The sequence below is a fragment of the Apus apus genome, chromosome 2, assembly GCF_020740795.1.
Source record: "Apus apus isolate bApuApu2 chromosome 2, bApuApu2.pri.cur, whole genome shotgun sequence".
In the NCBI taxonomy this organism is placed as follows: Eukaryota; Metazoa; Chordata; class Aves; order Apodiformes; family Apodidae; genus Apus; species Apus apus.
In genome coordinates this window covers 145,635,688-145,660,617 of record NC_067283.1, presented here as the reverse complement: position 1 = coordinate 145,660,617, position 24,930 = coordinate 145,635,688, and the positions used below count along the sequence as shown (strand labels likewise).

Below are 24,930 nucleotides of genomic sequence, written 5' to 3'. Positions count from 1 at the left end.
ACAGCATGTATACACAATATCTACCTTAAAGGGAATTTGTACTGTTTATCATAATGCATAATTTGTAAAGTGATGACACTATATTCTAACAAGACAGTAATAGTGAAGAACAAAAGCCAAGAAAGAGTTATTTGAGAGGGACAATAGAAATGTTACTGAAGTAACCTTAAGGCCAAGGGGCAGAATGAAATACTGAAATCTCCCAAAAAACACCCGATGGCCCAATGCCAGGGAATGAGGAGCAGACAAACAAGAAGAAATACACCTTGAGCTAAAGAAGATGTGAGCCTTCATCTTCACCAGAAGAAGGAAAGGTGTAAGCAACTCTGTGTACCCAGGGGCACGTCAGCCTAGGGTTCCATGCAGAAACTAATTAGCCAGGGTCAAAAGCTGAGACAGAGGAGCAGCTAAGGAGGATATATATTGCTAAGTATAACCTTAATAAATGTATACATGTAGTTTTATCTTTTCCTAACTTTGCTCTGTTATTGTGAATCTAGGCTTTATCTTTAAATCTTATCTGGTAATAATAAGCTTAACACCTGGCATAACTTTCCATTCCTTTGGGGTAGTTCTGCAATGTTTTTGCAGCAGTGCCCTGGGGTGTAGTCTTCAAGGTGTCCCAAGAAGAACAGAACATTTTTCTTTCTGGCTGCACAAGCTAGTTTGCAATGTAGCAACACAGGGTTCGGAGAGGATGAAATTCTTCACTGGCCTGTGTTGGATTCGACTGCCAAGGCGAAAGTGAGAAACACAAGTGAACACGGAGGGTTTAGAGTTACTTCTAAAAAGTCTCAGCCTTGGTTCCCTTTGCTGCCAATCTTTGCATCCCTGGTATTAAGTCTTCCCCATCTGTTAAGGACCAGTGTTTCCTAACTTCTGGTCAGTCCTGCATGCCTGTATAATGCCATCACTTTCCGGATGATAAGAGCAGACATCACTCTTGGAGCATTTACAATCTCTCACATGCAGTCTATCCTAAGCACACTGCCACAGGAGCCAGCACATCTCTGGTGGAGGGACTCTTGGCATTAGTATTGCCGCCATTGCTCCACCACAGCACCTCTTGGTATTCCGGTTTTATTTGCACAATTTTCCTTTATCCTTAACAGAGCTAGCCCTTCATTCCAAGATACCAATAACTTTTCAAGCATTTCAGAATGTTTCTGACCCAAGTAGAATCACAGAATGATTTGGTTTGGAAGGGACCTTAAAGATCAACTAGTTCCAACCCCTCTACCACAGGCAGGGACACCTCCTACTAGACCAGGTTGCTCAAAGCCCCATCCAATCTGGGTTTGAACACTTCCAGGGATGGGGCATCCACAACTTCCCTGGGCAACCTATTCCAGTGTCTTGCCACTCTCATAGTGAAGAATTTCTTCCTGATGTCCTACCTAAATCTACCCTCATTCAGTAAACACCAAAACTGCAAGGGTATCACCATCACAAAATATCTGCATCAGTTAGTAGCCTTTAGAAAAGAAAACCTGTCACATATTAGTTTGATCACATTTTATTCTATCATAAACGCATAGTATTTTGAATAACACATAATTTCTGGGAGAAAAAAGATGGGTTTTTTAAACTGTGTTTTTGAATTACAAAGGAATGGGTGAAATCCCACTGAGTCAGCAATGCTGAACAATACTGCAAACACTGGTAGGTGCCAGCTTTGGCATGGGCTGCTTTATTTGAATACCATACCATTTTTTTTTTCCTGTAAGTAATGTGAACAAAGAAGTGGAGTTTCAGAATTTCCTTAGATTCATACATCTGTACACTTTTACATACTGCAGCTCCAATCTTTCCTGCTGAAAACATCTGGAAACTCACATTATTCTATGTTGCTTTCTGTTTCAGCTCATGAACTTGGCGAGTAGTTCCAGTGTACCAGCACATCACGCCAGCCAAGGAAGTACTATCAAAATCTAGGACAGGTGCTATATTACAGATAATAATTTTTTTAAATCAATATGTAGATCCCCAGGAAGGTGGTTTAAGTTTTAAAATGTGGAGCTTGTGCCTGTGATTTTATTTTTAAAGCTCAGCACTCCAAGTTAGGCAGGTAACTGACTTCTGAGAGAGTGTTCACCTCATGCAGCACCTTCTGGCTTTGATAAAGAGTCACCACTTCACTAATCACTTATGTATGTGCTTACTTAGGTACTGACAAAAGAATTTAGGAGACTTTGTTGAAGCACTTGAGTTTGAAAATAGGAGATCAAACTTGGGTACTGGTGCCTGAGTCTCCCCCAAAGGCCTCAGGTCTCTAAATTACACGAGCTAAATCACAGGCTGGGATTACCTCTTTCTCATAGTGGCTTTGGAAGTGATTTAGATGCCTCATGTCTAATGGTTGAAATTCCACGAGTTGAGACCCACTCCTTGTAGGTGGGATATATTAATCTTCCTGGATTCAACTCATCCACTTGCTGCAAGCTTACCTTGAACACTTCAGGTTGTTTTTCGTTTGCAAAGATTTTGAATACAGTCTGCCTGAGTAGGGCCCTTGTTTCAATAGGTTATCATAGCACAAATTAATAATTATTCAAAATATTACCTTTTCATAAGCAGCTCATATTTTTAATAATAAATATGCAAGACTGGGATGTTGCAAGTGATATCTCAAGCATGTCAATAGCAAATCAGCATATATCAGATAAACCACCCACAGATTTGTTGTTATTGCTCGATGTTCTAGATTACAGGAGCACAGGGGAAAATAACTTTTTTCAGTTACAGTAAATTTTGCAGAAATTATGCAAGACACACATACATCCTGAACTGGTCAGTAAGATGCTCTAAACCAGAGATCTACACCTGTAAACTACTATTGCAAGATGCTTTTATTAAAGTCAAAGGCATTTTTAATTAAATAAAATGTATCAAAGCTTGGCAGACCTACCTTGCAAGTCTGACTGTTCTACAGAATGAAGAAATAAAAACACTGGGTCATACATATTTCAGCTAAATCAGGTTACACTTCTCTAAAATTGAGCTTTCCTTGCAAACTAAAACCAGATGCAGAAAACACTAAGTTACTGTTCCTGAAATGCAAATGTTGCTTTAAGTAACATAAGTACGTACATCTATTTTGGTACTCTGAGAGATTAGATTTTAAGAGCCTTAAGAGTTTCTAGTTTTCCACTCCAGCCAATTGAAACCTCTTTGAATATTAGTAACACATTTTCTATCTGACTACCTCAGTAATGATGTTTACAGCTAATTAGTGCCCACTGTTGTAATAAAACTGCATTCTCATAAAGGTATCTATTTTTGGTAACACATCATAATGCATTTTGCAACTGCCAACTGTTTTTTACTTATTCAATTTTAATTAAAAGCTGGTAGTACTTTATATCTCTATGACTTTCATCTCTTGATAAAAATGTGACTAATATGCCTTAGCTCAGTTTTTACCTACTCTGCTGACAAAGTCTGAGAACTCTTAAGCTAACTTTTGAAAATAAGAAAACCATAGTGCAGAGATATTAACTGCTATACTGTGAATTATATTAAGTATGGATAGTGTGCAAATTAAAAAAGCATTAGAGGAAAGATCCCGTCTGTTGTGATTTTCACTTCTGTGACAGATAGACTGCTGTCTGCCCACTGCTTCCAGAGCCAACAACGTCCTCTACCCAATTCCTGTTTCTCTAACCTGGCCCCAAGTGAGTACATGTTGCAATGTAAACTTAATTTTTTTCCTTTTGTTCTGTGCTGTTCTGCCTTCTCACCTGCCATCAGCCCGACACTAATCCCAGAAATCAAAGGGTAAGGTTAAGCATGCAGGATTGAGTCTTTGTAAGCCTGAGCCACTAGACAGACAAGGTCTTGGCTCCGAAGAGGGTCTATTGTACTGCTGACTCTATAGAAATAACAGCAACTTATCCAGGCTGGGAAAAATCCTATCACTGAGAGCTCCAAGAAAAACATTAATGTTATGAGGGCAAGTCAAATGCCAAGTGTTCCTGCCAGCAGGACACAGAAAATAATGAAAGATGGGGGAGGTGAAGGACATCCTCACGTCCAGGAGTTGTATTCCAGGAGTCAGAAAGAGTCTGGGGCGCTACTAGCATGGGGTGATGAAGGTCCAAGGGCAAGTCTAAAGGAGGGAACGAGCCCAAACACTGCTTTCCATGAAACATGCTGCTGAGACCACCATGGGCAATGCATAAGAGTGGGTGAGCACGCCCACTAGTGCTCTGAATTTGGGTTAGACTTCAGACATGGAGAAGCAGACAAGAACAACTGTCTGGTGTCCTGCCTCGAGTCCGATCCATGGTAAATGCTGTAGGAGGAGTGAAAGAAGAGGGGAAGTACAGAGTAATACCTTCCTGGCAAACTTTGTTAGTCTCTAGCAATTTGTGGCCAAGGACTTCCTGAGTCAGACGTAATATCTTTGTACTTAATAAGCCCTGGAGTTTTCCTCCAATACGAATTTGTCTAAACTTGGAGAGGGGAATTTGGGCCTGGACTTTTCAGCTTGATTAGAGACAGTTATCTTTGCTAGAAAGGTTAGCAACAGTTTAATTTTCCTTGAAACTTACCACAGAGGCTGCAGGTTACAGTTTAATTTGATTTTTAAGAGGGAAAATAAGGTGTGCAAGCTACAGCTGCAGTCAAACAGTTCAAAGGCTTTCTGCTTTTGCCAGAGGCAAGCGATAGTTTAATTTGCCAACCAAGCCAAACCAGGCTTTGCATTAAAGTACATTACAATTTGATTACTTGCTGGTGTTGCAATACCCAAGTTGATCTAAGGAAGGTGGCCTCTAACATGTTCCTCCAGATTGCAATTGCAAATTTACTTGCTCCTGCCCAGGCCAAGCAACTTGCTGGTAAATTACTGACAAGCCTCTTACATGTGCCCTGCTTCACACATACTTGTGTAAGAAGTACATAGACATGCATTTGGTCAATTAAAAAAAAAAAAAAAAAAAAGGAAATAGAAAAGGAAATACAATCCTATAAATATAAGCCATCCTGACTTTCCTGGAGTGTGAAAGACAAATTAGATGAACAAATTAGCAAATTGTTAGTTCCTTTTTATAATAAGAATGAGGAAGGAAAGGACAGTATCATGCACTAAGCAAGCACTAATCCTGTAAAACCTACTTTAATGCCACCAAAATCACAGTACTTGTATATTTTACAGTATTTTCTCCCAGTAAACTACAAGCCTTTTAAAATACACTATTCCAAATGGAAATAATGTTCCTCTTTTATCCTTTCACTACAGGGTAAAGCTGGTTGATGCCAGTTTTCCAGAATGACCTTACTATTAAGAGAGACTATGTTTTGATGGAATTTTTATGGGACACTCATTATAGAAATCTAAGTGAAGAAGACAGAAAGACACTCTAAGCTAAATACACTTTTCTGTTTAATGCATTAATAAATAAACTGTGACTACAAACCCCACACAGAAAAAACCTGAAACAAACTCCAGAGGTGCCCTGTGAAAACTTCAACTCACACGCTATTCAAAGTGAGAATTAAGACATTATCTTTGTCTTTAGATTTTGGGAAATTCAGACTGTTGTGCAGTGGGAGCTGTGTCCCTAGAAATGTGAACAGAAAGGGTATCTTTGATTATAAACCACGTGACTCAAAACAGTTTGGCAGGAAAACACACAGAGGCAGCTTTCTTGCTCCCTCTATTATTGTAAACAAACATGAGAAATCCACACTTCAAAGTCTGTGGATGACATTTCAACAGCAGTTTCCTCATCACTGCAGTCTGGACTTGATCTGAAGAAGCTCCTGGGGGAGATGAAGATTATCTAAAAAGATCTCATGAAGGTTCATCAGTAAGCTCAGAGGAGCTACTATTTCTGGAAAATACAAGGCAGCCATATTCTTCCATCTTAACTATCATCACTCACAATGGCACGTAAACTTAATAAGCAAGTTAACACCAAAGGCTTACTGAAAATAAACCTAACTGATAAACCGACTACTTACATGACCAGGAAACTCTAGGTCTACATGAAAGCATGCCAGGTATGCAACAATAGGGATGCCACAGTATGAGCAAAGCAAGAGAAAACCTGGGATATCTTTTGAGGAAAAAATATATCAGACACAAGCTACTAAATTGCAAATATATGTAAAAAACTTGTTTATTACTTGGCTTTTCTCCTGCTCTTCAGAAGGAAAAGGCTGAACTATCATTGCTTCATACAGTATACTGCATAAAGACAATTTCCAACACTTAGAGAGAATAATTTCATGTATCAGAGACTAGAAAAATATCACACACATTAAAACATTAAGAAATTCACTCCAGACACATGAAAGAAAAAGTTGCAAAAGATGCAATCAGAAAAAAAAAAGGGGAAAAAAAAAAAAAAAAGCCTACGATTTCATTAGAAGATGAACCACTTTCCACTACTAACATTGTGGTCAGAATCTGGAATGTCACTGATGCAATGCTAACCATCAAATGACATGAACATGTAGCGCTTGCCTACACAGGGAAGCTGTTGCAAAATAAGCGAGGGTGTGAATGTAGAATGGATTAGCTATTTGGCATTAACTCACTGTGTGGATACTCTTATTCTGCACTAGGAGAGCCTTTTGGCTGTTTAGCCAAACCCAGTTCCACAGTGGACTTGAGAAAGGCACTGTTAATGCTGGACAATAGTAGTGAGAGGACAGCTGTCAGTATTGACAGCAGTTTGGAGCCATGTCCATTTATGCATGAGTCCTTAGCAGCCCTTGGATGGTCTATTCTGTAAATTTAATTCCAATTTTCTCAAAACAATCCATGCCAAATATTCTCTACAAGCTCACAAGCAGAAACTGTGTCTATGACATCTCTGAAAAAGAAGTAACATAATAGATCTTGTAACTCATACAGTTGGAGGTTGCTTTGCCCACTTCAGAATGTCATTTGTGCATTCTTGTAGTCATTCCCTTCTGAAAACATGAACTTGTGCCAGACTTCCAGGTGGAACAAGCTTCCACTAGAAAACACTCCTGGACAGAACTGTTCCAGGGTAACAGAGACAGAAAACAAAAGAGCAGTGAGCAGGCAAGTGGACCAGGTAGACCTGGTTCCTAGTAGTCCATCCAACAGGCTGCAATGGAACCAGTAAGCACAAAAGCCCCTAGCTCGCCCAGATGATCACATCCCTAGAAGATTATCATTCTGATTATCATTTCATTCTGCCTTTTCATGTTCTCCTCACAAGACTTTTGGACAATTACTTCACTGTATTTCTATCTTATCACCAAAATAATGCCCCCAATCCTGGTGTCAGGAGAGTGGTAAATACAGGCGTATGTAGTTTGTCATATGTTGGGGCATAAGTAGGAATATTTACGAGGTACAATGTGTGAGTGCAGGAAGCTATAATCCCTGAACACTAACCTGTTGATACTGTGATTGGCAAGGATGACACCAATTCAGCAGCTGTCTGAAACTACAGAGAGAGCACAGGGAAGAGCAATCCCTCACCTTTGGGAATCGGCAGGTTTGTAGTATAGGAAACCAGCTCCACTGTCCCCTTTACCCAAAGGAAGCTGGAGAGACAGATCTGCCTCTCTTTACCAGGAAAAGACAAATGTCCTACATCACTCTTGACTAAAGACATGAGTAAACATAAGAAAAAGTGAAACTTTAATGGTCAGACAAAATATTCTTTTCTCCACCCCCTAAAGCCCAATGTTGAAACACTTGAGAGAAACGTTTAGGCAAGGTATTTTATTTAAAAAAATTAATATTAATGAAGAAAGCAATCTTTGCAATTCTGTTATTAGTCATGCATTTCAATTCTTCAGAGTGCTTTCTAAAACTCTTAGCTCCTTCAAAAACTAATTTACTTCATTTAGAAACATATAAGATCAAGTGACTACAATTCATTGTGCAGTGATGCACTATAAATACATATCCACATAACTTATTTGAGTTATATTACTAAGATGTATAAAAGAGAGAAGCTGTTCTTCTATAGAAATTAATTTCCCCTGTATTTTACATATAAACTTTATAACTCCAGTTATTCTGAATCCTGCAGCTTTGCTCTCTCTGAAAAGCTTCTGCTGAAATGGCCTCTGGGATGGGCAAGAAGATTCAGCTGTTTGCCTGCCATGGTCATTACTCCAGCACCATCTTGGAGCTTGTCTGTACTGCAATGCCCTGGGCACTGCCTGGGCACCCACCCAGGGCTGCATCTCCTGTTCTGCTCCTGCCTTTGGTCACCAGCCCACAGCCCCAGCAACCTCCTCAGAAGAGGACTTTTCCTAAAGCAATGAAGCATTTGTGGAAGTAGTTACACTCAATTCCTTCTCTTGAACACAAAGCACTACAAAAAAAGGTCAGTTTTATTACCATGACCATTTCACTAGTGGAAAACTGAGGCACAGGGCAAGAATATGTCCAGAGCTACTAGCCGTATTCTTAGTGAATGCATCAGTTCCATCCTAAAGGTAAAAAATACAATACAGAAACCAGTACCTTCTAGTAATTGTACAATATCTTGTTGTTTATTTTAAGCAAACACACTTGCACTGAAGAACACACCATCATTTTCTGTTAAGTCATAGTTATAAAATAATGTTTCTTTACTAAACTACATGAGAAAAAGAAAAAAAAATCAACATTAAGTATCATACTAAAACAAGTTAAGAAATAAAAATCACAGGTGTTTGTTTTTTTGTTTTTTGTTTGTTTTGTTTTGTTTTGTTTTAAAGAGGAACTTACAGATCTGTCATTGCTCAACTGTAAAACTGCAAGGTTTTCAGTTAGGTTAAGACAGAGTGACATATTGCATGTGTGTGTACTAAGGCATTCTGCATAAACTGTGCTCTGCACACTGAGCAGATCTTCACCATAATAATCCTCATTAAGCTGTTCCCTAAAAGAAATAAAAAACCTTGCTAATCCAAATTTATTCAGCATCCTCCAAAACAATGTCACAGGGGGGCTTGTGCAGCTAAACATAACACTATCATCAGTTAGGAACAGCTGAACAGTTATTTTTCTCAACTTGTCCTGTGATGTAAGATCAGGCTTCTTGAATGGCAGTCAGTAGAAAACCCTAGTGCTAAAGCCCTGAGCTATAAATACTCATGGATTATAACTGCAGCAGCCTAGTAGCTTCTGATGGTAATTAGCAGTTAATTTTAAATCTGATCGATACTTATTTTAAAACTCTTCCTGCAGATTCTCATTTGCTAGGAGTGTAAGTGGCAGGGTGCATCTTCATTAATGCTACACGCATCAGAAAACCATTACCATTCTACTGATGTCACTTATATAGCAACCCCTGCATCTCAGACTTCACCTTGACACTTCTGCATGGTGCAACAGACAATCTGGAAACGACTGTACTTTATGGCAAACATGCTGGGAAGACTGTGAGGGGATTAACTAAGGTCAAGCATGAGGCAAAGTCTTTTAAACCCTCAAGGTCTCTCTATGTCTACACTCTGCAGACCAGGTTTAATAGAGCAGAAAAGCAGGACAGAGAAAGGACTTGAATAGCCTCAGCAGAGATGCACACAGCAGCACAGATGCACACTGCAGCAGAAACAAGAAGGGCTAAGCAGGACAAGCAGAGCACAGGAAGTTAATGTTGAATTAAGTGAACAGCAGCTGCAACGTCACTTGTGCTTCATAATAAGGGTAATGAGCACACAGCTAAATCACTTGGCGTTCTGCAGTCTTCATCTTTCTAGCACAGCAGTTAATGTTAACACTGGCTATTTCAATCTTATAGTTATTACCAGGGTGAAGTCACATTATAGTTGTCCTTTAAGAACCATTGAATTCCCTGGCACTCTTTGGCTGGCACATCAGCTCTTGCAGAAACACAATCCTGACATGGATGCTGAGAAAGATGAAGATTTTATATCTCAACACAAACAGCTCACTACAAGTGAAACAATCAAACTGCACTTATTAAGGAAGGAAAACAAAACTAAACACAACAGAGCTACACTAAGGAATCTTGATTTCAAAACAATGAAGATGAGGCACAGCCTGTTTTTGTCAATACTCCTTTAACATCAGAAATCAAGCACAGCCCTGCAGCCCAGAATTTAGGTTAGGTCAGTGTTACTGAGACTCTCTGATTTGTACAGGTAATTAAGATTCCTCCTTTCCTACACATTTTACTACAGCTAATAAAAATAAATGGGAACTGGGTTCAGTCACTGGAAGGAATGGAAAACCTCTGAGGACAGGACCAACATGTAAAGGGGGATCATAAGAAAGATGGAGACAGACTTTGCACCAGGGCCTGCTGTGACAGGACAAGGGGAAATGCTTTTAAACTGTAAGAAGGTAGGCTTAGATTGGGTGTGAGGAAGACATTCTTTACTATGAGGGTAGTGAGACACTGGAACAGAGAAGCTGTGGATGCCCCATCCCTGGAAGTGTTGAATGGGGCTTTGAGCAACCTGATCTAGTGGAATATGTTCCATAAAGGGCTCATATCCTTAAAAAAATGCAACAGTAGAAAATGCTTGTCACAGACAAATGACACTGCTAAGCTCTCCTCATGGCAAAGCACACTCAGCCATAACTGAGAAACTGCTGCCACCATATGCTTTCTAGAGGTGACCTGCTAGTTTTTTCATTGCAAAACTGATCGTGGTGCAGCATCCGACTTCACATAAAGGAAAACACATAAAGTATCAAAGGGTTTTTCAGTGGGCCCATACTAGAACAATAAATAATACTAGCCAGGGAGTACAGGGGAATTTGCAAAACAGCAGCAAGTCCCAGGCTGATTTTGTAAACATAGGAAATGATCGTTTCAAAACTTTCAGCTGCTTGAGGTGCTGTCCACCCATATATGACAAACCTAACAGGGAAGAGTCACCGTGTTAGTGACACCCACAGGTATGTGGAGAGGGCACTCATTTAGCAGTAAGCAGAGCTCCTTGGGAAGTGACAGTCTTTGCAATCATGCATTCCTGGGTTACTACATTTGGCCTCTGGCTTATACAGCACAGAGCTTGAAACCAGGAGCTCGATTATCACTGACAATGCTGATCTGGAATTTCAGGAATGGGTTGTAGTGGGTCCCGGGAAGCAAACAGCATTTATGAAGTGAAGAAGCACTCTATACCTTTGCCAACAGAGAATGTTATGTTGCTCTGAGATGTTGCAAGAGCACGCGAGGAGTATGGGAAAAGTGCAAACAGAGCTGGGGCAGTAGGAACTACAAACAGCATCCCATTATTTACCACGGGGGGCAGGAAGGAGTATGGAATTCCACACCACTCAACACCTGAAAATACGCTTCAGCAAGTTATTAAACAGTTCGACTGTAAGCAGTTAAAGGATAACATGGTAGTAAGAGGCAGTCAATATGTTCCTTTCCAGATCAAATCACACCAAACTGATCTAACCTGCTTCTCTGATAGATTAACTGTCCGTACAGGACAAAAGAAGTCAGCTAACATATATATGATGATTTTAAATACAGCTTTTGATGTTCTCCAGACATTCTCCCAGGCAAACTAAAGAAATGACTATAGATCTTCACCTAGATCCAAGAAACAACACAATAATTAAGCTTTCTTCTGATTACAGTTTCTTTTTGTTTTTTCTAAAACAGATCACTGGTGTGACAATCATTACAGTAATGCCTTAAAAACAAAACAGACATCAAACAAGATTGTACAAGACACTATACACATTCATGAAAAGACAATTTCTGGCATTGCGGAGTTACAGCCTAAACAGTCAGGACAGACAAGGAAAATATCTTACCAGTACTGTCAAGAGGTGGGAAACTGAGGCAGAAAAAGATTAAGAGCCCGATTTTCAAATGAGCTCAGCACATTTGTTGCTGAGTTCACTTAAAATTCTGGCCATAATCAACATCATGGAAATCACTAGATATTGAGCTCCTTTGAAAATCAAACTTCAATATGAAAATTTGGCCCAGAGGTCTTTTGAAAATCTACATCAAGAGGCTTACCCAAGGTCACCCAGGAAGTCAGTGGCAGGGCTGGGAACTGAACTTCCATCTTCTGACTCCCACTCTAATGCATAACTAATGCTGCTCTGCATTCTGTTTTAATTAGCTATGGGGAGATCTCAAACCAGAGAATGCTTTTGAAATGAAAGAAAAGAAAACCCTCACAAGTGCCTTCAGTTTACTTTCAGAAGCATCAGCACAACTGGCTACCAGCGACTCACAAGCAATAGGGATTTCTAGGTTCTCTAACAAGCTCCTGTTTGACTTGGAGAAGATAAATTGTTGTTTACTTCTCATATATAAAGGGATCCCTTGGAGAACTGTTCATTTTTTCTCTTTGACTTGCACTATGCCTCTGACCCATACAAATATTTTTCCAGTGACAAATGAGGATAGAAAAAGGAAGCCTGCAGAGTGCAAAGGCTCCTAAGGATTAGTAGACAACCTCTGGGGCAAGGAGTGGAGACTTAGGCTATTGCTTATTATTACTACATTTTTCCCTAGGTAGAGAGAGCTGTTTGAAGTGGTTTCCTTGCTAATGCAGTGGCAGAGCAAACTACTTACTTTGCATGTATATGTGGTTGCTTCAGTACCTCACTTGCTGTTCCTGTGGAACACCTAAGATGCACTGTTTTCAGCAGTCCACATGTTCTTTCTGGAATATGTAGATTCTCCATATTTCCCTGGGTTTGGCAGCATCCATAGGACTCTAAGAATCTTCCCTGAGATGTCTTTGTTGGAGAACTACTGCAGCTATGCAGTAGCAGAATATAGAAAGTTGTAACAAAGGTGGAAAACAAGCCAAAGCTAGAGTAGGTGTTTGTGGCAGCTTCTTTTGGCCCAACACACTTTGCTACAACCTAGATGTGGCATTATTTTGTCAAAGACAGAATACTGTGAAAGACAGTATTTCTATTCATGTTTTTGCCATCAAAAGCTTTAGCCTACTTTCCTGTAAGAGACTGTGCAGCTAGAATCACAGAATCATTGAACTATAGAATGGTTTGGGTTGGAAGTGACCTTCAAAATCATCTAGTTCCACCCCCCCTGCATGGGCAGGGACAGTTCCCACTAGATCAGGTTGCTCAAAGCCTCATCCAACCTGGCCTTGAACACTTCCAGGGATGGAGCATCCACAACCTCCCTGGCCAACCTGTGCTAGTGTCTCATCACCCTCACACTAAAGCATTTCCTTCTAGTGTCTAACTTAAATCTCCCCTCTTCCAGTTTTGATCCATTACCCCTTGTCCTCTCACTACACGCCCTTGTAAAAAGACCCTCCCCAGCTTTCCTGCAGGACCCCTTCAGGTATTGGAAGATGGCTATGAGGTCTACCCAGAGCCTTCTCTTCTCCAGACTGAACAGCTTCAACTCCCTCAGCCTGTCCTCGTAGGAGAGGTGCTTCAGCCCTCTGATGATCTTCATGGCCCTCCTCTGGACTTTCTCCAGGAGCTCCATGTCCTTCTTATGTTTGGGACTCCAGAACTGGACACAGTTCTGCAGGTGGGTCTCACCAGAGCAGAGTAGAGGGGCAGAATCACCTCCCTGGCCCTGCTGGCCACACTTCTTTTGATGCAGCCCAGGACACAGTTGGCTTTCTGGGCTGCAAGTGCACATTGTTGGCTCATGTTGAGCTTCTTGTCCACCATCACCCCCAAGTCCTTCTCCTCTGGACTGTTTCTGATCCATTCTCCACCCAGCCTGTATTTGTGCTTGGATTGCCCCAACCCAGGTGCAGGACCTTGCACTTGGCCTGGCTGAACTCCATGCAGTTTGCATGAGCACACTTCTCAAGCCTCTCAAGGTCCCTGTGGATGGACCCCCTTGAAACCTTGGAAGGAGGAGCCAGTAATTTCCTCAGCTCTCTAATCCTAATACCCTGTCTGGGATCACAGGGGACTGCCAAATTCTCTTTGCTGTGCACTAGGAATTTCACTGATTAAAACCAATGAGAATTTGTCCCAGTGTTCCTCAGTCAGAAGGCTACTTGGTGGATAGAAATGGAAATTCTGCCTCATGCTGATGGTTGAAGATTTCATAAAAGAGGAGCTGCTGCGTTCATCATTCCCAGATTTCTGTCAAAAAGAGAAAAATGGCTTTCTTTCCTCTTTCCAACTTTTAGTCTTCTTGTACCTCTTTTGTGCTATTTTCAAATCTGCTGCCTACTTTTGGGTATGTTTCTCTTGGGCTGAGAACAGTATCTTCTCTGTCAAAAGCACTTTCCACTTTTCCTCATAATTTTCACTGCTACAGTTTTCTGTGTCCAGCTGCAAAACTGTGCAAATTTAAAAACAACTTTATCTAGAAAAGCCAAGAAAAACTTCACCAAAGACAAAATGTAATAGGTACGTGAAGGAAACAGGTGGTGGAGTAAGAGACATGGTGTGCAAGCACTATGTTTGTTTCTATAGATTAGCTGGGCATACAGTTTCTACTTCTAGAGCATTTTCATTTCTTTTAATCAGTAAAAAGGTATCATTAGTTTTAGTTTAGCACTGGTTCAGGGATTACTAGTGTTTCTACAATGAAAGTCATTAAAGGGAGGGTTTGAGTGAAGGCTATTGTATTTTACAGGGCTCCCTTCTGAAGAGTGTTCCTCAGGTAAGGGATGGCACAAGAAGCAAAGGGACGCTCAGAGGCAAATAAGGGAAACTGACAATCAAGGCTAGCAGAGCTGCCCAAGCAGAGGGGAAGAGGGTGGCTTCATCAAGTCCCACAGTGTGCCCTGGTGTGGCAGCATTCTGAAGGTCCTCATGCGTGAAGCATTCCCAGAGCCTACCCCTGCAAGTGTCCTATCTGTCAGGTTCTTTTCTTCCATCTTACGTGTCTCTTGTTATACTCTCCACCCTCCTTTTCTTGTATGGCTTTCTCATTGTCTTGTCTCACTTATCTTGGATTCTGGGGCAGGGGACACATCTTTATATAGTAAAGAGGAAGAGCTTTTAAGGCACTATATGCATAATTAACTGTCATTCATTCAGTATATAAAGTGAAGCTTCTCAAATAAGCATTAAAAATCAGTTGTCTAGAAGAGAGGCTCTCTTCAGTCAATGAAAAACATTACTGAAAATCTTGGGTTTAACCTTAAAATGTATCTTTAGAACAAACCATGACCACTGTTAAACAGGCAAGTTGCACATGCTCTGGAATGCTGATTGAGCAGGCTTACGTGGCATCATCCAAAACCTTTGCAAGATGATGAATCTGAATAATTAAGCTCTCCCTCATTACAGCTCTCCAAAGCACATTCATCAGGTCTCCACAAGAGCAAAGTTCACTCCAGAGACAAGAACACATCTTTAACTAATTGGGTGTTTTGATCAGATGGATTTGGCAAACTGAGGCTGCACTTGAGATATCTGCATTGACCATATACAACATTATATGTGGCCATCTAAGTTACGCATTCTGCTGTCTGCACACTGACCCAGCAACAGATCTGACAACGTACACTGCTTTATCTCTTCATTTTGGACAAGTGTGGATTTCTAAGGACCTTACAAGATACTTTGTTTTGCTTTGTTTTGTTTTAACTAGGGAATTTGACTCCATATTATGATCCTGACCATGAACTGAGCTCCACCAAGGCATTACCAGCAGTCTTGTTAACTGTGTTGAACAACCATCTCGTTGTCTCTAAGGTCACTGAAAGATGGAAATCCCTCTTTGCATATGCTGCTGTCATGGCTGACATCTGAGAAAAATTTCGTCTAGTCTGTTGATCACACAAAATTTAGAATCAAGGAACACTTAGACAAAGCATATCCACGCATGAAAAATCAAATAGAATTAAAAATACCAAATAACACAAAAAAGCTTTTGAAGACGCAGGGGAAATGTTATTTGGAAGAACATAATTAGAATTCTGCTCACAGTGACGTAAAACCCTGAAAAAAGTACAGAAATCGGGCAGCACTAACATATTAAAACTGGTATAAACCAGTAACATTAGCATCACCCCACTGTACTCTTGCTTTAATCCTGCAAACCTGTCTGGCATAGGTAGCCACAGGCATTTTTTCTAATATGCAACATCGTAAAGATCTAGTTATTGGATGCTTGAACATTTAAAGTGGGTTGAGCATTACAATATTGTAAAAAACAAATACCTATCTGAAATCTTTGTTAGCAGTGCAACATCACACATTTCATTCCAAAAGGAACTGACTGTGTTGAGATAATGCAAAGCTCTAAGGCTGTATGTAAAATTTCTTGAGATAGAGCACTTTAACCAATATTGGCAATTTATACTCAAATATGATTTGAAATGACAAAAATTTGCATATCAGAGGCTAACATCAGATATAATCCATTGAGCAATACTTGTGATTAGTACACAAATAGATGGGTGGAAATGCAGAGAGTTATTAACATCAGAGAAACTAGGAAACCTTATAATCAAAACATTATTTTACAAATTGATTTAAATACAGAAGAGGAATATGTTCAGGCAGGTCTTCTATTTTATTTCCCTTTGAAACTGAAAAAAAAGGAAGAAGCAAAAGAATATGACATACATGTCAATGGCTGAATGGGTGGGTGGGTCGTCCTGTGAAATGAATCATACTTCTCATTCAGTTTTATGGAAGTTTTGCTTCAAGCATGCCTATAATTACTATTGGTTGCAATGGCACACCAGTCTGCCATGCAGTACAGTTGACAAGGATTTGTTATTTTTCTGAGACTGCAAATCTCTTTTGGGGACACAAACTGCAATGTGGGTGACCTCCTCGGCCTGCCCAGGTGGGCTGGGAGAGCTGATAAAGAAATTTTATTACAGACTGGTCAGGAAGCTTCTTTGTTATAATAGTCCAAATTGCTAATTGAAGTTGTATAGTAATCATCAGTGTAGACTGAGATAACGATCTAAATCCTGTGGCCAAAGTTAGCTCTGCCTCAGAAGCTGTTACTACAAGGACACACAAGCCAACCCAGCTTATGGCCTCTCTTTGTCAGTCTTAGTGTTTTGTGTAACTTTCTATTAATGACTTGCCTGGACACCTGCTATGTAAAATTAAAAGTGATACTTTTATGAGAAAGTATGCATTGGCAGAGAGAGCACCAACTTAGGTGCTGGAGAGTCTTACATTGTGCTTGAGAAAAGTCAGGTAACTAGTAAAGGGATCTACAACTACCACTGGCCTTGAAACTGCTGAAGATATTGCACAGTACATGCTGTGACAGCACTTCAGACCTCTCATATTTGGGAGTTTTGTGCTGTATTCTACACAAACCTCCTAGCACCAGTTCCAAGGCTTCTTCAGAGTTCAAAGCTCTTTCTCTCAAAACAACAGGAGACAATATTGTTTCTTTCAAAACATGTCAGGAAGAGAAAGGAATAGCACCACTCTTTCCCTTTCTTTGAATAACTAAGAACAAAGAATTTCAGTTATCTTGGGCAGCTTGCAGCTGAAAGTTGAAAACGAGAACCAAAAATCCAGTGCATTATTTTGCAGCTCAAAGAGCAGAGCATCCAACAGGGAGGGAGAAAGTTTTGAGCTTCCCTCTTAGCTCCTGAGTTATTTCTAATATCTATTCACATGTTGCCTAATGTAAAATGCAGTCCAGGGTATCTTGAGAGCAGTGTCAGTGCCAACATCTACCCGCATGCCATAAACACTAAAAAGCAAAACCATTACTGTTTGCTTGGTTACCTCCTGCCACCCCTGCTCTTCTTGAAGAGAGAGGAAAACAAGAGTTTACACCCATATAAACAAATGCCCGTGTCTCAGTTCAGGCTTTCGGATTGCTCCAGGAAGACATGTGTCTCTCACAGAACAGTACATGGCCCAACATACGAGCTGCACCCCTGAACAAGGAATCTGTGTCTAAAGGAGAGACACTGTTTCATCTCCATGTACAGTCAAAATCACTTAGGTGTTCTAAGTGTTCTGCTGCATAAGCTTGTTTTGTAAATCCTGTCCTTAAAGATCTGTTTTCCTTCATTGTACAGAACATGCAGGCAGGCACCTCAGCTAACTCAGCATTAGGCATTCTACTACATAGCTTAGTCTCATGATGCTTTTAATAAACATGTATCTAAATCTACAGATGTCTCCCCAACCACTCTTTCTTTTTAGTCTGACTCCTTCAGGATCTAAATCCTTAATGGACTTCATGGAGTATATGGCATAATTCTCTTTTAGCATAGATTTGTGTATTCTGTGGCAATCTCATTTGAAGTGCAGATTTTGTGTGCTCATTACAATGAAAAAAGGAATGAGGGGAAAAAAAAATAATAATTAAAAAAGCTTATCATCCAAAATGACACTTGCTTAGAAACTAATTGTGGAAAATATCCAACAGCTGAGCTGCAAGTGAATATTTTTTTTACCAGGATGACTGATTGACTCAGTTATCTTTTTTTCCCTTCTACAACTACAAATACTGGAACATACTTATTAAAAAAGTTGGGTTTTTTTTAATTCTTATTTTTTTTAGATTGTCTATGTTTTATTCAAAATACATAAGCCATTTAATGTAAAACTTCAATAACTGTCTCCTTTTAGGCTGCTTCATTAGTATGCAGACGATGATAGATGCTTTACAGATCCCCAAGCTTTTCACAGACTGTATTTACAGAACTCTGCTATCTCAACATTTCTGTGTCAGAGTGACAATTCATGTATTTTATTTTGTCACTACACTTTCACCAGTGAGTGACCTCAACTACTCACATAGCTTCAACTACTATCTGGAGTTCATACATGTGTATTTCATTTTTTAACCTTCTTTTCCTTTAGACCTGTATTTCAACCCATCTCTCTCCCTGTCACATACCTCAACACAGAGATCAACATGGAAAGGGCTGAAATACAATTTTTTAGGACAGGATTTACTGCTCAGAAAGATTTGCATAATAGCCTACAAAATGAGAGAAAAGAAAGTAAAAAATACTTAAGCTCTCTAGAGTCAAACGCCAAACATGAATTGGAGAAACCACATTGTCTTCCTGATCTTGAAGAGGGCTACCAATGATAGCAAGGGGCTATTCTGGAGCCTGGTGATGATGACAGAGATGTCTTTCCAGTGATGGTCCCTTACTTCTAAGAAAGTCACAGAAGCATCTGTTCTGCTTCTTAGAACTGGGAGAGTCTAGTGAGTGAATAATGGTTTCACACCACTAGAGAGAGAGAATCCCTTACACTTCCTCTCAAATCCCTACACTTCTTCCAATACCTGCCTCTAGTCATGTCTAAATTAGCATTGTCTTTGATAACCTGTTTTTCCATGGGCAAAGTACCTTGAGCTGGGCTAAAAGTTCTGCTGTCCGTATTTGTACTACCCAGTTTAACAAACTGCTTCAGCTCCTTCTGCAATCACAGCATATACATACTTATTTTGTCAAAGTCAGCATCTGTCTGTTTCTACTTTTTCTCTGAACTGATTATAAAACTAACAGGAAAAGGAAAATAAATATGAGAGATACTATCCAACAAGCAAATATGGAATATAAACTCATTGGAGACAAGATAAAGAAAAGCACATAAATAGAAAATCTGTAATGAAAAGAAAAGCATCCGTATAAATAGAAAAACTGTACAGGAAAAGACCAACACCTTGAAATTTGTCTAATGTATTATTTGCAAACTGATTTTTAGGCATCTGAACAAAACCATCCAAATTCTCAAGGTGCTCATTATGTGCAATTCCTTTCACTTGGGCCTCAGTGTTTCTAAGAAATCAGGACACCTACTCATGTGTCTAAACATTGGGTCAATTTATGCTAGTAAATGCATAAATAAATGGTATTGTTAATTACCTCATGCACTGAATTAAATCTTATGTAAAAACTGGCCTTCAGATTAGAACATCAGTTATCTATGAGCTCAAAAGTATCTATCCATACATTATTTTCCTGTCTTCATACAAAAGATTCTCACAAAAGTAATCATTTATGCACATATGAATGCAATTATTTACAGACTTCTTCTGCAGACTTGTGTTACTGAAAATGAAAGACAATCTGTAAAGCAAACAGCTACAGTTACCTAAGTATTTTTGCAGCACAAGAGCAGATTAACAGAAACTACTGATCTGAGAGGATTCGAGATCATTCCTGAAGTTTAAGGGAAAACTGCAAAGAGAGTCAAGTATTCCTGCCATATTTCTAAAAGCACAGTTAAAAAATGTTTGAACTTCTTCCTAGCTTTTAAATATTTTTGTTCACAACACAAATTAGCATTGTTTGCTCTTAATGGTTTTCTCCCGGAGGATCTGCTCTCTGCATCCTGCCAATTGCTTCTGGCGAAGCTCAGCGAGGTCGTAAAGCAACTTTGCCATTTGTGGAGACCTGCCAGAAGAGGCCAAACAGGAGTTAAGACTTGATTTAAACAAGTCTCAGTTTCCGCACAGCTCCCTGATTAGTTCTCTTGGCTCGTTAGCACCATAAATTATGTCAAAGAATTATGCTCTGGGGTGGGCAAAGTAAGAGAATGGTGGGGGGAGGGTTTGCTATGTATTTTACCTAGTAGATACATGAAGAACTATTATAAGAGCAGGACTGACAGTGAATTAATTTGTCCAACTCAGATCATAAAAGGCCATTTTTCTACAAGTCCAGCAAATACAAAGACTCTCTAAAACTCTATGCCCCTTTAAACCCTGAAGCTTCTAAACCCTTCTGAAACTACTGAATATATGACTTCATAAGGATTCCTGGACCTCACTTAGATGAGAATAATTTTCAAAAATGATGCTTGTTCTGAATTAATTAAACCTTGCACTATCACTGTAAATTAGCTACCTTTCTTCCCAAGTTATGTTTTCAAAATTTCACACAGACTCATAGAATCATAGAATCCTAGGGGCTGGAAGGGACCTCGAAAGATCATCTAGTCCAACCCCCCTGCCAGAGCAGGGTCACCTAGAGCACATCACACAGGAAGGCGTCCAGGCGGGTTTTGAATGTCTCCAGTGAAGAAGACTCCACAACCTCTCTGGGCAGCCTGTTCCAATGCTCTGTCATTCTCACAGTAAAAAAAAAATAAATTCTGATATTCACCTTAAACCTCCTATGCTCCAATTTGTATCCATTACTCCTTGTCCTATCACTGGTCATCCCTGAAAAAAGCCTGGCTCCATCTTCTTGACACTCACCCTTTACGTATTTGTAAACATTGATGAGGTCACCCCTCAGTCTCCTTTTCTCCAAACTAAAGAGACCCAGCTCCCTCAGCCTTTCCTCATAAGGGAGATGTTCCACTCCCTTCATCATCTTTGTGGCTCTGCGCTGGACTCTTTCAAGCACTTCCCTGTCCTTCCTGAACTGAGGGGCCCAGAACTGGACACAATACTCCAGATGCGGCCTCACCAAGGCAGAATAGAGGGGGAGGAGAACCTCTCTTGACCGACTAACCACACCCTTTCTAATGCACCCCAGGATGCCACACCTCTAATCCTTTGCATCACTTCCCAGCAGAGTCATAATGTGAACTTACTAGGAGAAACTGTGGGCAGAATGATAGCAATTTTCAGCAGATAAAATACTGTTAAATTGTAAGGGTTCAAACAGAAATGTTCCGAGCCAGCTGCTCGACTCTGGCTGACAGGTATGCTTTGATACCAAATCCAGCAAACGTGGTACACGTCTGTTCTGAGATTAAACTAGGCAAAAACACGTGGAGAAAGAAAAATACTAGCAAAATTGTGTTGTAAATGATGATTTCAATAATCTCCAGTATCAGATATTTGGCCCTTAAATGGACACCATCATGCCATGGAATTGACACTTGGCATCCTCATACAGAACTGGGCATGTTAAAAGCTTAGCAAAGAAAAAAAAATTAGTTTATCTTACAAAATTATTATCACTTAGGAAGCTGACATTTCTAAGGATTTCCTTACAAGCAGGAGCTAAGGTTTATAACATTCTACTACAAGTATTTTTAAAGAAAATATGTTTCTGCAGGACTAAGGAAATGCTTTTCCATACTGAAAGTTGGAGAAGAGTCAGCAGTAGGATGAGTGATCCTTTCTAGGGATACCTGCTAGAATCAATTTTATTCAACATTTTTACTAATGACCCAGAGAAATGAGAGGGCGGTGAAATCACCAAGTGTGAGAATGCTGCTCAACTCTTTCAGTGCTGCCCTGGTAACACGGAACCACATTCAGACTTTACAGAAGTAAGTGGTCAAAAAGGTGAGAGAAGAGGTTCAGTGTAGACAAATGTAAGGTGATGAATCTAGGGAAAAGGAATCTAAACCTTGCCAGACAGTGCTGAACTCAGACCTTGCAGTTGCAAATCAGGACAAAGGTTTTGGAGTTGCCACTGCCAGTCCTGCAGCAGGTCAATGGGCAGGGCAAGTCAAGACAGCGAAGAAGCTGTTGGGCATCACCAGGAATGGCATTAAGAACAGGACACTGGGTGTCTTCCTGCCTGTACATGAAACACCGGTGCACCCACATTTGGGGTACTAGACGCAGTTCTGCTTTTTGCAACTCAAGGACAAAGTGGAGTTACAAAAGGTACAGACTGGAATGACTAAAATGATCAAGGAGAAGGACTAACAGCTTTACATGGAGAGACTAAAAATACTGAAACTCCTCTGTAGCCTAGAATCTGAGCCTGTAGACTCTAAAAGTGAATGAAAACGGGAAACTAGGAATAGAGAAGGAAGGGGAAGGGAGGCAGATTTGGGTGATAAGTAAGAGAACTGGCAGGAATGCACAAGGTGGATTAACTGGGGAAGAATTAGGATGGTAAATTGAAAAATAAAGTAGCAGTTGGGTTGAAGAAGAGGTGGGAGTGACAGGCACAAGCAGGGGCTAGTTCGAACACTGTCAAGCAAATCTGGAAATGATTGCAGGGAGAAATATCCAAGGGTGCCATAGAAGAGTTTCTACAAATACAACATTTTTGCCTTGAGTATGAAACTGAACTTGAAATTCCAGAACCTCAACACTGGGAAAATTGCTCACTAGGTGCTGGACAGAAAACAGAACCATGAACTGTTGCTTCTGCTAGGATTTCTTTGCCTTAGTGGCAAGGGGACACCACAAACCCAGATGTTCCAAACCAGCTGATAACATGCAGGCTCAATACGATTTTGACTTCTCAATCTTTTCTGTATGGTTCCATGTGAATTAAAATTGCCTGTAGTAACACATGGAAAGGGAATTTATTTTACAGTTCTTGATTCCCCTCACAGCAAGTTTGGGGGTATCTTCTCCAGAGGTGAGGACAAGCCAGCTGCACCATTTTGCCTTATTTCTTATAATGGGATATGATCATTCAAACATTTCTGGGATTTCATTACTTATAGAAAATAAGTAAAATTTGCTAGTTTTCATTCTGATTCAGAATAAAAAAATCAGTTGTTTTTTTTCTCTCAACCAATTCTAATCTTATCTGACATGAGATCAAAACTAATTAAAAAAAAACACAACAACAAACTAAAACAAACAAAAAACCTAAAAAAACCAAAGAAAAACCTATGTCTGTTCTTGTTTTTCCTAAGTTTACATGCTAAAGTTTTCATCTTGCAAGTCTAGTAAGAGTTTTGCCTTGTTCTGGCACAAGAACACATACAAAGTGGGGAAGTGGGGTAGCAGAAGGTTGGTAGGTGGAAAAGAAGGGAGGAGTAAGGCATAACAATGACACGTATTTCTAAAGTTTTATATGGCTATTTCTGTGACATTTCAATGAATCATTTTCCAACATCAATAAAACTTACAAAACGCTGTTGCAATGAAGACTAATAAACTAACAAGGGTTTCCTTACATCCCTAAGAGGGAGTTGTCTAACTCCACATATGCTACTCAGTATACTGTCTTCATGGAAATACAATAGCTTTTGTTCCATTTAAAAAAAATGCCAGTATTATGACTTTAAAAAAAACCCCACACCAACCCCCCTTTTTGAAAGTATCTCCTTTTTCCAGCCAAAATACTAGAACCATTTGTGGTAAACTTAACTCCTGTAAAAAAGAATCACAGAATCACAGAATCCTAGGGGTTGGAGGGGACCTCGAAAGATCATCCAGTCCAACCCCCCTGCCAGAGCAGGGTCACCCAGAGCACATCACACAGGAACGTGTCCAGGCAGGTTTTGAATGTCTCCAGTGAAGGAGACTCCACAAGCTCTCTGGGCAGCCTGTTCCAGGGCTCTGTCACTCTCACAGGAAAGAAGTTCTTCCTGATATTCACCTGGAACCTCCTATGTTCCAGTTTGCATCCATTGTCCTATCACTGGTCACCACTGAAAAAAGCCTGGCTCCATCGTCCTGACACTCACCCTTTACGTATTTGTAAACACGGATGAGGTCACCTCTCAGTCTCTTCTCCAAGCTAAAGAGACCCAGCTCCCTCAGCCTTTTCTCGTAAGTGGGAAGGTCTAATTCTGATAAAACAGTTTTACAAAAGACTATGTCTAAACACTGCTTACATGAAAGATTTCAGTTTACAGGAAAGAAAGGGAAATCCCCGCTGAAGGAATTGCACAAGATCTTCCAATGACAAGGTATAACGTTATGACATAAGGATATGTTTTTATTTTGGTTTCTGTTGACCATATGAACCGCAAAGGTAAGACTTGAACAGGTTGCACTTGCACATGTAACTAATGTCAGGAGGTAAAAAACTCACTTACATGGACAGATATTTTTAGTATTGGCATGAAAAGAAATGGGTTCTGAAAAAAAGAAGGAACACTTGCAAATACAAAACATAAACCACCAAGCTTCACATTCCAGAATTGATCGGTTTTTTTGTCATCAGAAAAACAGAAAGCAGATTTACTGTGATGAGAACTGTGAGTCATCTAGTTCTATGAGCTGCTTATGTACTCTTTAATTAAAAAAATTCGTAAATAGAAAATAACACTCTTACTATAAAATAAATGGCTGAGAATTTTACTGAAAGCAGAATCAAAAAAGCATAGAAATAAAAATGTTGAGCTATGTAAATATATTTGTGGTTTCTCTATACATTTAGAATTTACCCTTTTGACTTCACGTCTAGGTAAATATATGTCTTTACTCAAGA

General features: G+C 39.9%; 1 protein-coding gene across 1 annotated transcript in view; it reads right to left on the bottom strand.

The window, feature by feature from the left end:
- The window catches only part of NSMCE2 (NSE2 (MMS21) homolog, SMC5-SMC6 complex SUMO ligase), a 134,904-nt gene that overhangs the window by 4,481 nt on the left and 105,493 nt on the right, over window positions 1-24,930 (bottom strand). The gene's annotated exons all lie outside the window — the stretch shown is intronic.